The following is a 23,134-nucleotide window of genomic DNA, read 5'->3' as shown; positions in this document are numbered from 1 at the left end:
ATGGTACCAGAAGAAAAGCTGCCCATAGCATCTGCTGTCTGCATTGTTCTGAAAAACTGTCTCATGTGGATGCACGAGGGCCTAAAGATTGAAATTCGTAAATAAAAGTGAATGTACTTTTGAATGGGAGTTGTTCTAGGTTTTTTCATCTCCAAATATAGGCGAATATTTTGCTCAGTAAAAGTTTAAAGCAAGCCTGAATTGTTGAAAAATTTACTTTCTTAGTATTAACTGAAGTGGAAAATATTTTCTATTATGTTTAAGGGAGTTTTAAAAAAAACAAGTAAAAACCTTTTATTACCTCAAAAAAACCTATCTTTTAGAATCGTTATATAAAAATGGAACTTTCTAGATTTTGTATTTTACATTAGTAAAAATATATGTATTAGAATAATAGAATTAAAATGCACATAAAGATACATTTTACTCTTTTGCTATTGTGCAAATTACAATCTGTCAATAGTACCTGCTCAAATGATCAGTTATAGCTGAATAATCCATGGTCAGGTGCTAAAAAAAATTTTATTTATATTGCCTAATGACTTTACATGTCTCATAGTTACTAATAACTGTGATTATGTACTTTGCAGTCAAAGACCGGTAATATATTGAAATCACTACAAACAGCTTCAGGGTTTCTGATAAAAGCATTTAAATGGATTATATTATACATTAGCTCAAATAAGTTATCTAACAGGAATAATCAAAGAGTTCTTCAGGGTACCTTTCTTCCAAATTAATCTAAACAGATGTTTTAAACGCATTTTTATCCTGAATCATGTTAGAATCTGATTTTTATCATGCTTCCTTTCCAATAGAATATGAAGTAATTGACAATGTCCCAAATCAGAATTAAAACCTATGCTTCTACAGCATTTGTTGGAAATCTCTAAAAATCCACTAACAATCCTCCAGCAGCATAAATTAGAACATGTATTTATGTTTAAAAGTAATCTACAACAGCAAGAAAAGGCAATTAATAGAATGTACTGGTGAAGAATATGCAAATAGTATAATACATGAATATTCAGTTTTATAGCATAATGTGACGAAGTCATAAATTCTTATGACAGTTTAGAAAGTTTTAAAATTAAAGTATATGTCTCTCTACACAAATAATTAAGAGAAAATATATGCACGTAGTTCGGTGCAAGTTTATATTCTTTGGATATTTTCCAGGCACGGTTTTCCATTTGTACTAATAATCTGACTGACATTAAAATACACTTTGAGCAGCAAGTTTTTACAAGCCAGTGGTAATTAAACAAGAATCATTCCCTGTGATGTGGGACTCTGGATATGTTTAAGATGCAAGGAAAGGCCTTTAATGAACTCCTTATAAATTTATGATGTGACAAGATATTGTCTGTTTGTTTTGCGCAGGAGACCTCCCGGAGAGAGCCCTGAGAGGCTCGGCTGGAGCCATGAGCTCCCCGTGCACTGGCACCGGAGATGCTGAGGAGTTGAACGAAACCCGCAGGATCGTGCCGCACATAAGAACAACTGCATAAAATATTAATCACTCCAGCTCCACATGTGAAATGTTACAAAAGAGAAAGTCAAAGAGTAAGGGGGAAAAAAACACACACTGCAGGGTGTCATACGTTAGCATCAGCAAACCACTCCTAATGGCTACAGCAAAGTGCGGCGGTCCAAGTCCCACTTGCTAATAATTTTCTAACTTTTGTCATGGTGAAGTAATGACCCAGCCACAGTGGGATTCCCCGGTGTGAAAGAAAGAGGCACTGTCCTAATGGGGAAAGGAAAAAAGCTCTAGTGCCAATGTGACGATTGAAGCAGTTCATCAAATACAAACCAAAATGCTAAACTGAGCATGGCGCCTTCCTAAAGGTGGTTATTTATTTATTTATTTTTATTTATTGATATTTATTTTTTGCAGAGGCGGTCAGAGAGAGGGACAGTTGGGGACAGACAGACAGGAAGGGAGAGAGATGAGAATCATCAACTCTTCATTGCAGCTCCTTAGTTGTTCATTGATTGATTTCTCATATGTGCCTTGACCCGGGGGCTACTGCAGGCTGAGTGACCCCTTGCTCAAGCCAATGACGTTGGGTCCAAGCTGATGAGCCTTGCTCAAACCAGATAAACCCGCGCTCAAGCTGGTGTTGAGGTCTCGAACCGGGGTCCTCTGTGTCCCAGTCGGACGCTCTATCCATTGCGCCACCTCCTGGTCAGGCAAGGTGGTTATTTTTCAAAGCTCTCTTCTTTGAATATAACGGTGTTAGCCATTATCATTTTAAATCAATATATCTCCTGTAATACATAAAACAAGGCAAAATTTGGGTATTATTATCCGTAATTTTCAATTAAGTAAACTCGCCAAAGGTATAGAAATGGGAATTTTGGGATTCAAACTCAAGTCCGTCCAACTCCCTTACTGGAGTTCAGGTGGATTCTCTTTTGAGAATACGAGGGTGCTAAACTGTTGACTCAATCTGCTTAGATCCTAAAATAAGATCTTCAACCAAATGTTTGTCTTTATTTAAGTTAAATGTCATGTTGTAATGACTTAAAGCAAATATTGTTTATGTAATGAGAATAAAGAAAAATGGGTTCCACAGATCATCAATCAGATAGCATTTAACTGCTTAAAGTAAGTATATTTAGTAGTATAATAACAACAACCTAACTCACATTTACTATTTGGAAAACTGTTCTAAGTGTTTGACTGGAATTAGCTCATTTTGATGCATGTATTATGCTACTTTGGTTGATAAATTTAAATGACCAGATTAAAGTAAAAAAGTCAAATAGAAAAATAGCCAGAATTCCAGCTCAGGAAGTCTGCCTTTAGAATTTCCTTTAAAACCATATACTACAGCTGTCCCTACCAATGCTTTTTATCTCTTGGTTTATTTGGTATCACTTTACTGGTTTCTGGATAAAAAGCTAATTTTCAAAAAAGATGAACAGATAAAGCATAAGCTTATAGCTTCACAACATCAGAATTATTCTAGGTTTTGTCACCAAAACACTGTCGTTGTTGGTTTGTGGGCACTCTTCCACCACATAAGTGTCAATGGATCCAGACAACTTCATCTTTGATTCTGCTGCCACCGAGGTCAGTCAAGGATGCATCACTGTGCAGCCGCCTCTCACCGGAAGAAGGGGTAAAGGGCATAGCATAGCAAAATCACTTCTGAAAAATCATTAGTTTGGAACTGATCCATATCACAGTGGCTCTCACTCTACTGATGAAAGCTAGGCAGGATGCCACATTTAAATGTTAAGAAAACTGGAAAATCCAATACAATCTGAGTGCCTTGGAAGAAATAATGGGCCTTGGAGAGACGGAGAGATCGGCCAGACCGCAACGTAGAGAAAAGTATATATGTTATTTATAATGCGGGTTATCTTTTGTTTGTTTGTTTGTTTTTTCTTTTACAGAGACAGAGAGTCAGAGAGAGGGACAGACAGGCAGGAAGGAAGAGATGAGAAGCATCAATCATTAGTTTTTCATTGCGCATTGCAACACCTTAGTTGTTCATTGATTGCTTTCTCATATGTGTCTTGACCGCGGGCCTTCAGCAGACCGAGTAACCCCTTGCTTGAGCCAGCGACCTTGGGCTCAAGCTGGTGAGCGCTTTTTTTGCTCAAACCAGATGAGCCCACGCTCAAGCTGGCGACCTCGAGGTCTCGAACCTGGGTCTTCATGATCCCAGTCTGACGCTTTACCCACTGTGCTACCACCTGGTCAGGCAGTAATGTGGGTTATCTTTTTTAATAGCATTATCAAGAGTAATGAAATGGATTTCACTTACTGGGAGTTGTTAGAGATTGCTTCTTCACATTGTCACTTTATCTACTTCTTAATTCATGAGTGAAATTAGTTCTCTCTTCTAGAACATGTGTAAGGGTCCATTATTACCACTACCTTTTGCTAATAAATGTCATGGGTCAATTGTAATGTATAAAAGTTTTAATGTGATATGAAAATATGAAATTCATACTTTATCACTTTATAAAGTGAATTTGAGAACATAGATCTAATTCAGTATCTTTGAAATAGTACTTCTAGAAATTTATAATCAGTTCATAATAATTTTTATTCTTAATGGAATATATAACATAGTAAACTAGTTGTCTATCTGCAAGTAAATTAAGAATAGAAAATGATAAAAATTGAATAATAAGCTATAATTCAACAGGATAAACAAGTATATGTATGGCCACTGTTTTTAAACAAACAAAAAAACTTTACTCCTCACTCTGCTTTGTAATTCTTCAGATATATACAGTGTGATAACTACATTTTTATTTTACATGTAAGCCCAAAAGTATAGCCTTTTTTTATGTCTTTAATATTCTCATTTTCCAATACTCAAACTCTTCAAATTAGTCTAAATAATCTAACCCCTGTGTAACATTTACCTTACAAAAAAAAGTTGCCTGAGCATACACACACACACACACACACACACACACACACACGCTGGCAAAAGTAGATTTTCAGTTGTTCATATGGAATATAATACAATAAATAATACAAGAAAAGTCTGTTTCATGTACTCATAACTGTGAATATACATCCAGGGGGTTCTAGGGTTACGACACAGTTCCATTCCTATGACAGTGACATAATCCTGAATTTTGGTGTAAGCTGAAACACACCCTAGCCTAGGTTACTTACCTATCCTAACACAGTTGTTTTTTGTTGTTGTTGTTTTTTGTATTTTTCTGAAGTTAGAAACAGGGAGGCAGTCAGACAGACTCCCGGCATGTGCCCAACCGGGATTCACCCGACATGCCCACCAGGGGGCGATGCTCTGCCCATCTGGGGCGTTGCTCTGTTGCAACCAGAGCCATTCTAGTGCTTGAGGCAGAGGCCATAGAGCCATCCTCAGCACCCGGGCCATCTTTGCTCCAATGGAGCCTCGGCTGCAGGAAGGGAAGAGAGAGATGGAGAGGAAGGAGAGAGGAAGGGGTGGAGAAGCAGATGGGCGCCTCTCCTATGTGCCCTGGCCGGGAATCGAACCCGGGACTCCTGCACGCCAGGCCGACGCTCTACCACTAAGCCAACCGGCCAGGGCCTTATCCTAACATAGTTGTAAAATCATAATCTAGAAGATAAAAACACAACTAAGCCACAGAAAAAGAAAAAGGATATAAATATACTGTACTGTACACTGTACTGTAGTAACAGAAAAAAAATGACAAAATATGAGTGTAAAAAAAATTTCTTACCTTTATTTCTGTGTTTGGTTTGCACACTGCAAGGGGCATTGCGAGGTGGGATAGAGTGACCTGTTGGGAGGAGGAAGCTGGGGAGGCAGGAGAACCTGCAGAAGCTGCTGGAGATAGTGGGTCAAGTGAATCAGGGTTGCTTAAGAAACAGGCGGGAGACTCTGAGGATGATTCTACCTTTGCTAAGTTTTTATAAGAGTGATAGGAGTGAGCATCAGAAACTCGAAACGTCGTATGTTGAGAGTGTCATAATCCAAGGACCCCCTGTATACTTTTAAGGTCAATCTTTTCCCTTCTGTCCTAGCATATATTATTGCTTTCACTTTGACTTTTTGTTTATTTGGGTTATTTTTTTTTCCTTTTGCTTTAAATTAAAACTAGTTGTTTTTACTTCTTGTGGTTAAGTGTTTTCTGCTCCATTAACCTACCCTCTCTTTTTAAATATTTAATAGAGATAAACAAATACACAGAACAAACTACTTCTATTTGCACATAGCATTTGATCTAATTTTGGTTTTTTATATCTTGACACACCCACACTTATCTTTTCCTTTGTGCTCTCCTGGGAGAAGGACTGGTTATCAAAAAAGTCGGTGGTTAAAGGCAGAGAAAAGAAAGGAACGAAACTTCCAAAAAAAGCATTAAAATCTTACTTTAAATGGTAAGTATTTCAAAGGCAGAGGATAAAGCTTAGTCAATTATCTCTTGGACCCAGCATACTGATGAGTACTTAGTAAGCAACATAATGAATGTATATTGAAAAAAATTAATGAATAATTTGACTATGAATGATTATTATTTGAGTGGTAATAGAATATTGGAAAGAAATTGACTCATCATAATATTTTATCTGGCAACTGTCTTTTATCTAACATATAAATGACATCATATCTTTGTCATTTATATCACTGTACTGTATATGAAGAAGAAAATATAGCTTTTATTATGTATTGAAATTATTCAGAGAGCTGATACAGATTTTCGATCCTCTAAGTAGAAGACTTTGCATTCTAGTAAGTGACTTTTGTAAATACAACTTATTTAGCTATAAGAGGCAGGAATGACTATATTAGAAATTTTAAACTAAGCCCTGGCTAGATAGCTCAGTTGGTTAGAGCATTGTCCTGATATGTCAAGGTTGCAGTTTCAATCCGGGTGAGGGCACATAAGAGAATCATCCAATGAATGCATTGTTGTTGTTGTTTTAATTAATTAATTAATTTTTTTATTATTTTTTTTTTTACAGAGACAGAGAGTGAATCAGAGAGAGGAATAGATAAGGACAGACAGACAGGAACAGAGAGAGATGAGAAGCATCAATCATTAGCTTTTCATTGCGCGTTGCAACACCTTAGTTGTTCATTGATTGCTTTCTCATATGTGCCTTGACCGCGGGCCTTCAGCAGACCGAGTAGTCCCTTGTTGGAGCCAGTGACCCTGGGTTGAAGCTGGAGAGCTTTTTGCTCAAACCAGATGAGCCAGTGTTCAAGCTGGCGACCTCGGGGTCTCAAACCCGGGTCCTCTGCATCCCAGCCTGACGCTCTTTCCACTGCGCCACCGCCTGGTCAGGCCAATGAATGCATTGTTAAGTGAAACAATAAATGAATGTCTCTCTCACACACTCTCTCTTCTATTCTCCCAATTTAATCAATTTTTTTTCTCTTTTGTCTCTTTTTTTTTTTTAAGTCAGTGGTGGTGAGATAGTGAGAAAGACTCTATATGTACCCTGATCAGGATCCACCTGGTGACCCCCCAACTGGGGTCTATGCAAGCTATTTTTAGCACCTGAGGCTAAAGCGCTGGGACCAACCATGCTCTCCTCAGCACCCAGGGCTGATGCTCAGGCCAACTGAGCCACTGGCTGTGGAGGAGAGGAGAGAGAAGGGGGAGACGGTTGGGGAAGGAAGCAGATGGTCGCACCTCATGTATGTCCTGCCTGGGAATTGAACGCAGGATATCCATATGCTTGGCTGACACTCTAGCCACTGAGCAAACTGGCCAGGGACAATAAAGAAAAACTAAAAAAAAAAAAAATTCAAACTGTATAAATTTCCTTACAAAATGCTTTTTAAATTCAATAATATTTTTCTTCAAATGGATAATTAAGTTGTTAGTGATGATTTTTGAAAAAGTTAAAGATGTATTTTTAGGAGTTTTAATAATTATAATAAGTTAGTTTTTTTTGCTAATTAGAATTTAAGGACCAAAAAAAATCACTCAGGACATGACACTGACCTTTGCAAAGGGAAACTTAACTAGATCATACTTATGAAAGTGTGTATATGTGTGTATTCTGGTTACTATCTGGCTTTTTAATCTGTTCATTCTCCCATGATAGTAAAAATTCTACTACATTCTAGCTCTGCTTCTAATTTCCTTAAGGTGTGCTTAGAACTCTTTTTTACCCTGAAAATTCTTTACAGATGAATGAAAAGAATAGAAAAATTTTGAATAGTTATATATGAACCAAGTATTTTCACTAACAACTGTCATCATTAGTAAGAAACTTTCTACTGATTCCTATCAATTAAAACAATACAATTCTTTTTTCATAGACTTTATCAATCTCTAATTAATAACGGAACTAAAAGTGACTTTCTCCAGAATCTGTAATCCAAGTGTAATGATATGATCAGTATTCAGTCAAAATATTTTAAGAAAAGAATATGTGGATGTTACACATGCTATATACGTATGTATGTGTATGTCTATATACCTATAGACAACTGTATATACCTTAAATTCATTCTCAACATTTAACCTATTTTTTCATTTCTAATTTTATTTTTTTAATGTTTTAAATATGCTAGCTTTCCCTTCCCAAGCTTTTCCAATTAATCTAAAGTATCTCAATTATAAATAACAGTGACCTAGAGAAACAAGTTGTTTCAAAATACGTATTATTTTGGTAAGGTCCATTTCTTTCCTCCTCTCATAGCACTTTTTCACTTTGTTTTGTTTAGTTTTGCTATTCATCTTAACAAAAGACAGTCTGCTGGTGGAAAGAGTCTTGCAATTTTAATAGAAATAATTTCAGTATTGAAAAGACTTTTTTTTTTCACTGCAAACTGGTGAACCGCCAAGACTATTTTCAATGAATGAATGAACTATATCAGGCACACAATGCATTTACTCCTGCCTCAGCAGACTGGGATTTGTCTTTTTTTTCCTATTTCTCAGTATAAAACGTAGATAAGGATGGCTATAATAGAGCTTGGGCAAAATTTCAAGGTGGTTGCCAAACACACATTTCTGTCTAACACACAAGGGAGATGATAGCCTTTATCTTTAAAATCCAAAAATTAGCAATGTTTTGTTACAATCTTATTTCAGCTTTATTCAATTATAATTGCATATTTTTTTAAAGTAATGAACTATGTACCCACTGCTTAACAATTACTCTTATTACATGATTTTCAGACCTAATTTGATATACCCAAAGAATGGTTGTAAAGCTCTATTTTATTTGGCTTTGTTGTGTATTCTTTTGTAAAATAGATTAAACAATACACTTCCAAAGCTTGAGTTAATTATTTGCCAAAAACAATCTCTCTAGCCAATGATAGTCTTGTAAGGAGATTTATAATTTTTTGGCCGGACTTTTTTTTCTCTACAATTCTTTGAGAAGAATGTTTTCAATCTGTACTATAGATTTTTGAAACTCCAGGAAAACTATTTTTGCCATAGGCTTTGCAGCCAAAAGCTAAAAATCCAGAAACTAAATTTAAAAGAAAATAATACCATTACTACTAAATCATAGATAATTAATATTAATTATAAAATAGCAAGAAAAAATAAAGTATAAATGTAGTCATGCTACAATTATGTTTGCCAAATTCACTAGGAGAACATTAAACATATAAATTATCTAGTATGATAGTAATAATAACAAAAATATTTTAAGCAGTTATTATGAGACAGGTACTGTTGTTCTCTGTTCTAATTTAATGTACTTAACCTCAAAAACAACTTTATTAAGTAGATATAGTTAATATCTTCATGGAGAAATCAGGAACAGAGAGGTTAAGTAACATGGCCAAGGTCATGCCTTTTTATGAATTTGAAAAACACAGTTGGATTAAATTTAACTTTTATTGAATTTATTGTGATGACTTTGTTTAATAAAACCATACAAATTTCACTTTTATTTCAGCCACATTTCAAGTTTCTACAATGAACCTAGTGCTAGTAAAGTATGTTCAGACTGTAATTAACTAAAAATTAATGCAAACAATATCATAGACCATGTGAATTGATGTAGCAATCTTGAGGCAACATTTTCTTGGTGGCTGCAAAGCCTGTCTCAAGTTCTCTTCTAGATGAACACATAGCTATGGGAGAAGAGAAAATGATTAACATTAAAAATAAAGTTGATCTATTTGGAGACGTTCTGTAAATACACCCACAACTTTTCAATTTTGTTTTCTGAGTGTAGGAATTGATGAGTATGGGAACAATATGAGATTAGTGATAGCCACAAAACAGAGTCATTTGCCAGTAACTGCGGATGGCATTTCATTTCCGCTATAGGAAATTTTCCAGGTATTGTTTTATTGGGAACTTGTACAAACAATGTAGATTGTCAATGTGTGGTACGTGCGTGAAGCATCAAGAATACTGTAACATAAGAAGTTTATCTGGCCAATTCAGTGACTTCCAAACTCTCCCAAGTAAAGGTTCTAATTTGTGCCCACTTGTATTCTTAGTGGTAACAAGTACATGAAGCATATAGAAACAAGGTGGCAAGTAATAATATCAGCTCCATGTAATCGTTCGATATTTAAATGTAAAAATTATCCTTTCAGCATATTCCCAAAAATAAATTAGCAGACTTTCACACAAGTATATCTTAACTGTATTATATCTACTGTCATTAGATATTCTTTATTGTATATGATAGACAAGCATTTGGAAACTGATATTGGCTGAAATACCAATCATACCGAGAGCTTTTAAAACATTGACTCTTTTATGAAATAACTCTCTGCATATGATAGAAGAATAGAAAAACTTATAACTATGAGTAAGTCTTCCATAACCTCTTTTCAAATCTTTTGTTCCAATTTCAGACTATCTCTTCTATGTGTAAAATGTAGTATTAAAACTTGTTGTTGATAAGGAGTGGATTATACCAACTGAACACTCATGTGCAATCCAGTGGAGAATGTGTGTCAATGATTCTCAAAAACTATATAATCGTTGGAAAACCTGAGAAAATTCAAGGAAATCTGTGGGGTCAAAAACATTTCCATAAAGATATTAGAATGCAGATAAATATAGATGTGTATATGTATATATATGCATGCACATATAGGTATAGATTTGGATATAGACACACACATAAATATAACTCACATAAAGAAAATTCCATGGAATCTTCAATAATTTCTATAGTGTAAAGGGGTCCTCAGGCCAGTATGTCTGAGAAATGGGAGGTGTGCTTATTTCCCCATGTATTTATTTTCTTCTGCAGTAAATTTATATTTCTGTTTAAAATGTATCAAAAGAGGTTTCCTAACACAATAACACCATTATATTGCATCTCTTTGGCCTTGTTTCATTGTTCATGATAGCATTTATTGCTATTCAGAATGTTAATTTTACATTTATATTTAACCATCTGTTTGTTTTCTGGGTATCCCCCTGGAATGTAATCCCAAGAAGGGCAAGAATTTTGTTTGTTCACCGTTGTATCCCCAGTGTCCAAAACAGTGCTCAATAAATAACTATTGAATAAACAAATAAAAATTAATAAAACACCAACATCCTTTCAAAGCTCTTAACTTATTACACCCAGGGTATCCCCTCCCCCCAGGGACACATTTGATGATTTCACTCCAGAGCTTAGAACATTTATTGTTTTCCTAATCACAGAGAAACTTTTTAGCAAGACAATCAAAGTCTTCCATGGTCCACATGAAAACCATTTCCACAGCCATTGCTTTGTAATGTGTGCTCTAGTAATTTGAAACTATGATCAGTAACCAAGCTATCATTTGATTACTGGTTATAATTTCCAGTGTGTATATAGCTCCTTTAATTATCCTAAACCTAAAATGTATCAAATCAATATATAACTAAACCCTTCATTTGTTAGTGTTATCATTTTATATCTCAGCTCAAGCAGCAAATAAAACTTCCAATGAGACAGTCAGAAGCGCTCTAAAATAAGAAAGCATTGTGCTGTAGGTGTAGATATGATACTTCTGCGTGCAGCTTGGGAGAGAAGGTTCCTTCAGGTAGTTTATTTAGCAAGCCTTTCCTCAGAGGTTCTTTTCCCAGGATGACAGTTGAAGCCTGAATTGCAAGAAAGAATCAAACAGTTGAAGATCTGAGGGAGAACAAACAGCAGTGCAAAGTGACTGACTTGGGAAAAGACTTTGTATAGCTCAGCATAAAAAATTTAGGACACCTGGAGCCAGTGAGCAGGGAAAGAGTGTGGCGTGAATTCCTTTCAAAAGCCAGGTCAGGAAAACATGGTGAAGTCGCATGCTGACCTCAGGAAAAGGCCTGATTTTTATTTCAAACACAGTTGATAACATGACAGAGGTTTGAGCAGGGAGAAGACATGTTAGTACTGACATATTAAAAAGTTGAAGAACTGGGAGAAAGAAATGCGTTAATTGCTACTCTATATAATGGCAGAAAGGATTTGACCAGAATTGTCACCTTCTCTTTGGGGTTTTGAAGTATAATAAGGTATATATAGTGAGCTTACAGATTTAACATGTTTGATATGAATAACAATCATTTATGAGAACAGTGATTCATAAATAAGTTTGCTAAATCTTTTCTGAAAACATCCCAACCAGGTATGCAATAAACACTATCAGTTCTAACATATATGATATATATAAGTACACGTGTAACTGATATATATGAAGAATATTTTGTACATATGTGAAAACATGAACAAATGAGGATAAAGTTGCTTACAGAAAAAACAATTTAACTTGCATTTTTTTAGAGATTTGTACTATACATACTTTTAAGGTGTGTGTAGAGGCAGATTTTGAAATGATTTCTATAGTCTCAGGCATACGAAAATTGATACTGGATGATTCTCATAAAATTGCATTTCCAAAATTCATAGTGATTTAAATGAGAAGCATGTTACCTGTGCTGTCATGCATGAGGAGAAATCACTGGCCTCCACTGAGGCATAGTGTTCCATCTCACCTGTCATTAATGTTCGGTATTTTTTCCTCTGACTAAAGCATGTTTCAGTTATCAAGAGGCATGCATGTGTTAAGTGACCTCTGATAAGAGCCCCGAGGTCCCTTTTATTGTCATTTTTTACTTCAAACACCTTGATCTGGGCTCATGAACTCTTAGCTTCTACCATCACCATTCAGGCACCATGATAAAGTGAAGGTTTACCGTGAGGCCAGTGATTCTACAGTGTGACATAGACTGTGGACACATTGATCCTGGAGTCTTTACCAGCAAGCTTTCTCTCTCAGTTTCCCACTCTGATCTGGGAAGATTCTAGATATTTATTTTGTTTGCATTATGGAAATGTTCCTATTAGAAACTCCATCCTTTCTTTTGGTTTTGTCTTTTTTTGTGTGTGACAAAGAGAAACAGAGAGAGGGACAGATAGGGACAAACAAGAAGGAAGAGAGATGAGAAGCATCGATTTTTTATTGCTGCACTTTAGTTTCTCATTGATTGCTTTCTCATATGTGCCTTGACCTGGAGGCTACAGCAGACTGAGCGACCCCTTCCTCAAGCTGGTGACCTCGGGGTTTCGAACCTGGATCCTCCGCGTCCCATTCTGACGCTCTATCCACTGCGCCACCACCTGGTCAGGCTCTTTTGGTTTTGTCTTTTACAGTGTTTTAGAAGGTAAAACTCTACTTAAACGCTTAAATATCCATCTCCGGTTTGTTGTAAGTACTCTATATTCTTTGATTCAGCAAAGATGTAATTTTTGTATTTTAAATGCAAATTTTAGACACTAACTCACATACTTTGTCTCTCAATAATCTGGATCTAACATCATATAATCTGAATCAAAATATTGCCTGCCTACAAACTTAAAAACAAATAAAAAAGGCTTTTATTGTAAAATTTAATTTTTAAAATTTTATTTTTGATTCATTTTCTTGGTAAAGAGAAAAAGCCAATTATTCAATGGGTAGACAGTCTCAAACAACTAGAAATAATTAATAGTTACTGACTATAAAATATGAGTATATAAATATCAAAGCATGCATCAAAAAGGGGAAACTTTAAATCTAGAATTATAAAGAAAATATCTAAAAACATGCCAATACTGCAAACAGCAACTATTAATATTTGAAAATAATTTGCAAGTACATTAAAAAAATAGTAAATGTGATGTGAATTTTTACCAAATTAGCAACTTCTCATCTAAATAAAATAGTAAGATATTATTAAAAAATATTTTATACCCTGGGGAGACTTTTCAAATCTCAGAAATCTTTTTTTTTAGAAAATACAATGATTATTTTAAACATTCAGTGAAATTAGTAAGAATTTACCTTTTGAAATTTACTTTCTGTTACAAGCAGAAAAACTCAAGGTTAATATTTATGAAACAATTTTAAATATAAACAATTACTTTTCTATTAGAATAAAAATACAAGGTAAGAAAATATAAGAATAAACATATGTTGAGCATTATGGTTTTCTATAATGCCATAAAGTGTGATAAGTATTTTTATTACCAAAATTTTATATATTGCTAACTGCTTTATAGTTGGTAAGAGATCACCATTATGAACAGTTATAAAACTTGTCACTTTTTAATGCAGCTGGTTAATTTTTACAGAAACATCTATCAAATTTCTTTTTCTTCATAAAACTTTTTACTTGTACTATGAATATTTCATTTTTCATGAACATTTATATACCAATTATATATGTAAATGCTTTAGACAGAGGATATTATCTAAAATGACACTCTATTAAAAATACATATTCTTTGAAAGGCTTTGACATGCACTGTCAGTAGCAGAAATAATTTTTAATATTCTATGTCACTATCACATCATTATTCATATAGAGAACATAATTTATTTGTATACATGCTCATACAAATTCTGTATATATTTTCAGAAATGTACTATATATAGAATTATATTTTATTTGAAATATGTTACATCTGCACACGTGAAGACATCATTTATATTGCCTCAGCATTTAATAGAAATAAATTAATCTGTGTTCATTCCTGAATTTTAAGAAGTCTGTTCATTACTCATGCCTGGAGTAGTGATTATTATTGAAAGTACCTGGAGTACTTGTTAAAAACAAGATTCCTTGTCTTATCTGAGACTTATTAAATAAAAATTGCTAATGGAAGAATAAGGATCTAAGAATGCAGATTTTTTAAAAACTTCTTTATTGGTACATAGAACAAGGTTTGGGTGCCATTAAATTGTAAGATAAAATAACATCCTCATCTGTTAGTCTCCACGTTCTTTTATTCAGCCTCCAGCCTAGCTTTTCAACAAATCAGTTCCATATCTTCCTGCACAGACTATCTATCTTTATACAAGCTATAATACTCCCTAAAACTCATCTTTCCAGAGGTGTTCATTGTCTGTCTAAGCTTTTCACTGGTTTCTTTAGAGAGGTAAGTGACTAATTAGAAGACGTTCTTAGTAGTAAAGTAAATATGGAATCTTTGTCTTCTAATTACATACCTTGGGGTATAGCCATTTTTCAATTTATTAAAAATAAAAAGTTAAAATAAAGGTAAATTATGTGCAAAGTATTGAAGGGAATTTTGGGTAAAAAATATTTTTTTATACTTCTGAGAAATTTTTGTTTTCACCAGATTACAAACTGAAAAGCATTTTTTTTAACTATCAAGAAGAATTGTTTGCAATACATTAAAATTAGATGTTGAATTTACTAATGTGCTGGTACTCAGAGTCTCACATCACATCTTTGCATTTGTTTATAAATCTTTATTTTGATTTTATGGTTTTAAGTTGACCTATAGGCATTAACTATAGAATAAAATAGCTAATTTTTCAAATATATTCTAGAATATTGGTTGGGACACATTCAGTACAACTTCTAAAAGTTAAAATTATAAATTAATACTTAAAAAATAAAAGTAAAGAGTTATTAGTTATTTATATAAATGCAAAAATAAAATGTTTCATTTTTGATGAAATTATTTTCAATATTTATTTTTGATAATTTTTTAACATTGTATATTTGAGTTTTCTACAAGAATTTTGTTTTGTAATTTTTTACTATTAAATATGTCATCATGCCATATTTTTTCAACATTTCTGCACTTATATCAAGGCAGTAGTGATTGCATACATGGGAAACGATCATGTTTGTAAAGAATATTCCATGAACCAAGCAAATCTTTCATCATTAGAATACACTAAAATGTAAAATTCTACAATAAAAAGTTTTCATTATAACTTACATAATGCCAGTGACCATGTATATGTTTGAAAACACAACAATATGTGAGTCAAAATACTACTATTATTATTAATTTTTTTCTTATTAAGCTCAGCAAAAGAATTCAAGGACTCTGAGGACATGGATAGAGGATCAGGAATTTGGGGGCTAATTAAAGTGGGTAGGGCATGAAAACAAAGGCACTTTCAGGAGTTCAACCTGGGTTAGAAGAAAAACCAAAAAGTAACTGCAAAATCAAATTTTGCTCAACATTAGCCTGGATTGTAAACATGGGCACTTCTGTCTGCCATATTGTAGAGTCTCTCTCTCTCTCTCTCTCTCTCTCTCTCTCTGTATATATATATGGATATATATATGAATATATATATGGATAATTCATATCAATACTGTATTTCCTGTTATAGTACATTATGCATTTGTTTTTAAAAAGTTATCTTCCTGGAATGAAATAACTACATTGATTTTCCTTTTGGATGTGTGTGTGTGTGTGTGTGTGTGTGTGTGTGTATATATATATATATATATCTGCAGAACAACAGAAATCTATTGACAAATTTTAAACAAATGGGTAATTCTACCAGATTTGTATGTTAGAATAACATCCTGTATTTAATGAGATAAAATTTTATATTATGTTTTTAGTGTTTCTGGTTAGCTCATTTAGGGAAATATGAAAATGCTATTATTAGGAAATGACTCCATTTTTTAACTCAGAAGTGCATAATGATAGGCTGCTAGACAGAACAGAGTCATAGTATCGAAAAAACTTTGTGAGATTTCTGAAGTGGAACATAGAGAATTCAGTGTGCTGACTAAATACCCATTGTATCCATTTTTACCAGAAAAAAAATTACTTGAATAATTCATATCAATATTGTATTTCCTCTTATGGTACATTATGCATTTGTTTTTAAAAAGTTATTTTCCTGGAATAAAATAACTACATTGATTTCCCTTTTGGATGGCTATTAAATGTTTAAATCAATTTAAAGTAACTTGAATGTCGAATTATCACATACTATCTGAAAAAATATTTTTAAAAGGCATAGAAAACTAATAGCTAATAAGGCATTTAATAAGGACAACCAAATTGGGGCTATTAATTCCTTGAGAATGACCTAACTGTTCATTGCAGAGTTTTAACCAAACCTCTCAATATTTCTCTTTCAGAAGTATTTTAAAGTGTCCCCAAAGCTGTGATCACTGCCTTCTAAATTAAAACACTCCAATTTCATGAAAAATTATATCTACAAGAATATAGAGTTTGGTAGAATAGAACATAAAAATAATTGAGAGCCCTGGCCGGTTGGCTCAGCGGTAGAGCGTCGGCCTGGCGTGTGGGGGACCAGGGTTCGATTCCCAGCCAGGGCACATAGGAGAAGCGCCCATTTGCTTCTCCACCTCCCCCCCTCCTTCTTCTCTGTCTCTCTCTTCCCCTCCCGCAGCCAAGGATCTGGAGCAAAGATGGCCCGGGCGCTGGGGATGGCTCCTTGGCCTCTGCCCCAGGCGCTAGAGTGGCTCTGGTTTCGGCAGAGCGACTTCCCGGAGGGGCAGAGCATCGCCCCCTGGTGGGCAGAGCGTCACCCCTGGTGGGCGTGCCGGGTGGATCCCGGTCGGGTGCATGCGGGAGTCTGTCTGACTGTCTCTCCCCGTTTCCAGCTTCAGAAAAATACAAAAAAAAAATTTTTTTGAGAAAAAAAAAACAGAGTCTGGCAAGTTGTTTATCCTTATTTATATTTAGGTCTAGAAGTTTTGGTGTGATGAGTTCTTTAAAGTTAATATGTAAGTAGACTGGGGAAGATGAAAAGCACATAGATTTTTAAATTATTTGTGTTCTAATGAGTAACCAGAGAAATCAAATGTGCAAAAAATTGATTGAAGTGTTAAATCAAGATAGATAATTTTCAAGAAAGGAACACTTGTTTTATAAAACTATATAACATAATTTATTTGAGTTTAAAAGTGCTGCAGAAAACTAAACTGCTAGGTAAAGGGGATAATTTGAATTAACTTTGTATTTGAAATTTAGAGTTACAAATATGATTTTAAGTTTTGAATAATCATTTTTCATCTGTAATGAATTGAGTTGTAGCCTTCAAAAAAGAGACACTGAAACATTACCCTTCAGTGACTCACAATGTGACCTTATTTGGAAATAGAGTCCTTTCAAGGGTAATGGAGTTAAAATAATATCATTAAAGTGGGCCTTAAGCTACTATGACAGGTGTCTTTATAAAAGGGGTAAATTTGATTACAGAAGTAGATAAGAACAGAGGGAAGACTGTGTGAAGAGATATGGGGGAAATGCTACGTGATGAGGAAGGCATAGACCAGAGTGGTGCATCCACAAGCCAAGGAATGCTAAGAGTTGCCCACAATGCACCAGAAGCGAGAGGCATACAACAGATATTCCCTTATATCTCTCAGAAAGAACCAACCTTTCTGTCACCTTGATTTTGGACTTCTTGCCTACAAACTGTGAGACAATAAATACCAGTTCTTTTATGCCACATGTTTTTGACACTTTATTATAACAACTCTTGGGAACTAATAAATCATCTAAGTAAATAAATTTTCTGCAGAATATTAACCAGTTCAAGAAAGACTTCATGTGACATTTTGTGCTCGTTGAACATCATTATCTAAAATACCATTAATCATAGAAAATATTATGATTAATTATAGTCACACTGGTCGGCATTCAAAATGTTGAGCACATAGTTACTTAGCATCATGCAGAAGGTATCATTTTGATTCAGTCTGGTTTTTTTAGTACTGAAGAATGATGCCACAAACTTAACCATGTTCAAGCTAACTTACAAATTTGAAACTTCTAGAATTCAAACTCTATATCATTTTGGAATTCTTCAAAATTATTTCTGAATTTCACATGTTATAACATTTAATAAATAGTTGTTCAGTGAATCAAAGTAGAGATACAAATAAGATCAACATGTGTCATTCTTAATTTTTAAAAAGTGGAGTATCTAAATTTTAGTTAATTTTTTTCTCTCAATTTACATTACAGATGAAGCAAAGATATAATGCAGATCTAGGAAGTTATTGTTTCCATAACTTCTAGTTCTGGTTTTAGAAAATGTGTATGCAGAGAGTATTTTCTACAAAATCTGACACTGATTCCTTTTGCAGAGAAATTTTAAAGAGTATATCCTGTAAAACAAATATTTTATAGTGAATATACTATATTACTTTATACTTGGATTATAAATTTTATTTCTTTTAAAATGAAAATCATCCAGTTTATGTCCTTGGCCCTAACTTATTTATTTATTTTTTTACCATTACCATGAATAATCATTCTCATGAAAATAGTATAAGGAAAAATAAAACAATGAGCAAGTTTTTCTTAGGATTTTCTCTTCCTCAATGTATTTTCACAGAGGGTCCTTGAATTATTTTGAAGCTTGGTAATCACACTCATTTTTTTTTATCTTACACAGTATAGAAAGCAGCAAACATCATACTACAAGTTTAATGCCAAAAAGTGCAGTTGACCTTAGAACAATGTGGGGGTTAAGGGTGTCTAACACCTGTCTGGCTGAAAACCCACATGGAATTTTTGATTCCTAAAACATTTAATAATAGCCAACTGTTGACTGGAAGCCCAACTGATAACTTAAACTGTCTATTAATATATACTTGACTGTTACAGTATTCTCACAATAAAGTAAGCTACAGAAAAAAAACTGTTGTTAAGAAAAGTATAAGGAAGAAAACATTCATTTACTGTATTTATTAAAAAATAATCTGTGTATAAGTGGACTGGTATAGTTCAATCTTGTGCTGTTCAAGGGTGAACTTTATAGACAAAAAAAAAACAGTCAAAGCAAATATGCATTATAATGAACTGTGAGTATAATCAAGCTGTCCATGTCAAACAATTACAAAAATTAACTAGTCAAGGAAACGCTAGCACTGATTGGTTTCATCACTTGAATTAATTTAGTCAACAGAACATGTGGATAAAATTGAGGAAGACTGTGATATCATGATAAATGAGACAGAAATTTAAGAAACTTTTAGAATCAATCTAGAATATTAACATCTACCTTATAGGAATTTCAAGGAAAGAGAAAATAAGGAGATAAAATAAGGGATGAAATTTTCTCAAAGATGAAGAAAGGTTGAAGAAATAATTAAATAATGATGTATTTCTAGATATAGTCCTATATAATACATAAAATACTAAATATTGGGAAAACTTATTCCCTCCAGCAACCCTTTAAAATATTCAACAGATAGGAAGAGAAAGGATATTAATTATTTGGCCATGAATGGGGGGAAAGGCCAAGGCCACACATAGTATGTGTCAGAATTTTCATCATCCAGATCCTAAGGGTTAATAGAAAAGTCTTTAAATTATTAGTCTGAGCAATTTTGAATCCAGAATTTAATAGCAAACCAACTGAGTAGTCTACTGGTGAAGCTCTATAAATAAATAAATTTAAAGTTTTTCTAAGAATATCGTCTGATAAGAAATACCAAAAAACATTAAAGGCACTAAAATAAAAAGAAAGATATGAAGGATATGAGGTAGGAAACAATGAAAGTAATCGAAGAATGCAAAGGACAAAATAACGGCTGGGAAGACAGCTGTGTGACAGTCTAGGGCCTCCAGGAGTAGTCAAACTTTTTATAAAAACCGCCCACTTTTGCAGTGCTGGTCAACCTGGTCCCTACCACTCACTAGTGGAGGTTTCAGCTTTCATGGTGGGCGTAGCAGAGCAACCAAATGGCTCTGTGATTAGCCTACCATGAAAGCAGGAACGCCCACTAGTGGGAGGTAGGGACCAGGCTGACCAGCACTGCAAAAGTGGGCGGTTTTAATAGAAAGTTTGACTACCCCTGGTAGGCAGCAATCAATATCACTGGGAAGAGAACATCAAAGGACTCTGAGAAGAGTGTCTTTCAGAATGAAGTGGATTTTATTACCCAAGTTGCATAATTAATGTGATAAAAGCAGGGCTTATTTAGTGAATGAAAAAAAGAGAAAAACGACACAGAAAGAGGAAAAGAAATCTACAGTAAATTCATGGTCCCAATACAAAATAAATTGGAATATAAAGTGATTTTGAGTAATTGATAAAGTTAACAAAAGAAAAAAAAACAATTTTTAAACATCCTTCAAGTTCCCTAAAATTTTTTATATTGAATTTTTTGAGTTTACATTGGTTTATATGATTATATAGGTTTCATGTGTACCATTCTTTAGTACCTCATCTGTGTATTGTATTGTGTGTTCACCACCCCAAGTCTAGTCTCCTTATTTCCCATTTATCCCAGACGTTTTTCCGAGCCACTGTACTTGCTCCCTAGTGTATAATATTTATATTACATAATATTTGAAACACTTTATAATTTATAGTTATGAAATTAACAAGGAAAATAGCAAAATAAAGCTAAACAAAAGCCACAATTATACCCTCACTGGTTTGCTCAGTGGTAGAGCTTCAATTTGGCATGTGGAAGTCCCGGTTCGATTTCTAGCCAGGGCACACAAGAGAAGCGCCCGCTTCTCCACCCCTCCCCCTCTCCTTCCTCTCTCTCTCTCTCTTCCCCTCCTGCAGCCAAGGCTCCACTGGAGCAAAGTTGGCCCGGGCGCTGAGGATGGCTCCATGGCCTCCGCCTCAGGTGCTAGAATGGCTCCAATTGCAGCGGAGCAATGCCCCAAATGGGCAGAGCATCGCCCCCTGGTGGGCATGCAAGGTGGATCCCAGTGGGCTTATGCTGGAGTTGGCCTGCCTCCCTCCCCCCCCACCGCTTCTCATTTCAGAAAAATACAAAAAAATTAAAAAGCCGCAATTATACTTAAGAGCAAAACATCATAAACCTCGACAACGCAAAATCAAAAGTATTGCTCACTGAATAAATTGCCTCTGGTTGCTTGTAGAAAATGAGACCAAGTAACAAATTACTTGTTATTTGTTACAAGTAACCACAGGAAATTTATAGTTTCTTGTCACTTAAACAACACATATTTATTTTAAAACACCAGATCTATTTTTGTGGTTTAAAAATCACGTGTATTCTTTCAGTTATGGAGGTCAGAAGTCAAGATGTTGACAGGGACACACTCCTTTCAAAGGTGCTAAGCAGAGTCTTTTGCTTCCTGTGGTGCTTGTTGGCATTCCTTGGCTTGTATTTAGTTGCATGGCTCCAATCTCTGCTCGTCTTCAGTGGTCTCCTCTGCTGTGTGTGTTCATTTCCCTCTTTTATAAGGCTACACATTTTCACATCTAAACCGTCTTGGACGACCCAGCACAAATTCCTTTCACCAGATCCTTATCTTAATCATATCTTTTGATGTGGAAGGTGATCGCACTGGAGTCAGCACTGCCCTGGGAACCGCGGCCACAGCCCCACAGCCGCCTGCTGATCCCGCAAGGTGCACGGGGCAAGTGTACGGGAAGCCGGAGAATGGCTTCAGCAGCTGGTACCACTGCCCCATGGGCAGGCACTGCCCGATACTGGCTACGAGTTTGACATCTGCTTCACCTCAGTGCGGAAGAGAGCAATTTGGACCCTCTGGAACGGGCTAGAAGCCATTGACAGAGTGTGGCTGCCTGTAGTTATGACGTGGTGTCTCAGTAGGCGGCACTCTGGAGGTCTGGCCCTAACAAAGCAGAAACTGCTGCCCAGCATGGCGAGCCCCGGGGAAGATCTGGAAGTGCTTCTACGAGGGCCCACCACCGCCCGTCTGTCCCTTTCACAGCATCACTAGCAAGGATCACAGGTGTGCAGACCTCACTGAAGATCAGCACCCTCGGTGAGAGTCTGAAGGACACTGTTGCCAGAACTCCGCTCTTGTGGAATGAAGAGATAATTTCTCATATCAAGGAGTGGAAACTGATACTGACTGCAGCCATGGCCACAGTCTCCCGGGCACTTCTTCCACATCCAAGAGTCTCTCTGAAGAGCCATCATGCAGCTAAACCTCCTGACTGGTATGCCTGATGTCTAAGAATCGGACAAGAACTTGAAGCCCATCCCCCCAGGGAGGCGGTGGCTGCCCAGGGCGAGCCCAAGAGGTGAAGGTGTGCTGGCCGACTCCTGTCCAAGACACCCTCCCTGTCCATCCTGTTCTGCAAGTCTCCTCCCCACTAGTCACACTGACGGCGTATGTAGGCCTCTTGAATTGTAGCTGCAGATGGGGACCCATGGCTCCCAATTTTGTTTTAACCATTTTGACTCTTGCAACCACTCCTTTCATGAAGTCCAGTCAGAATGGCACCTCTGGGGCCTGGATCCTCCGGCCAAGCCCAGGGAAAAGGAAGACTCTTATCTGATAGAGTCCAGAAGCAGTAACTCGGGATTCTTCTTAGTGCTTTGTTTATTACTAAGGATCGGTTTGAGTCCTTAGTAATGGATTGGGGGCACATGCTAAAGCATGACCAATGGGAGAGGCAAGAGAGCTTTGCTGTGTTCCTTAGAGCGGTCCGTGCTCTTCTGTGGTCAGGTGACTGACAGCCAGGTTCTAGTCATTTCTGTG

General features: G+C 35.5%; 1 pseudogene; it reads left to right on the top strand.

The window, feature by feature from the left end:
* Positions 1 to 22,786, top strand: LOC136311638 (phosphoglycerate mutase 1-like; annotated as a pseudogene).
* The last annotated feature ends 348 nt before the right edge of the window (positions 22,787 to 23,134 follow it).

This window comes from Saccopteryx bilineata, chromosome 8 (genome assembly GCF_036850765.1).
Source record: "Saccopteryx bilineata isolate mSacBil1 chromosome 8, mSacBil1_pri_phased_curated, whole genome shotgun sequence".
Taxonomy (NCBI): domain Eukaryota; kingdom Metazoa; phylum Chordata; class Mammalia; order Chiroptera; family Emballonuridae; genus Saccopteryx; species Saccopteryx bilineata.
The sequence above is the reverse complement of the archived record's forward strand: the minus strand, read 5'-3'. Positions and strand labels throughout refer to the sequence as shown.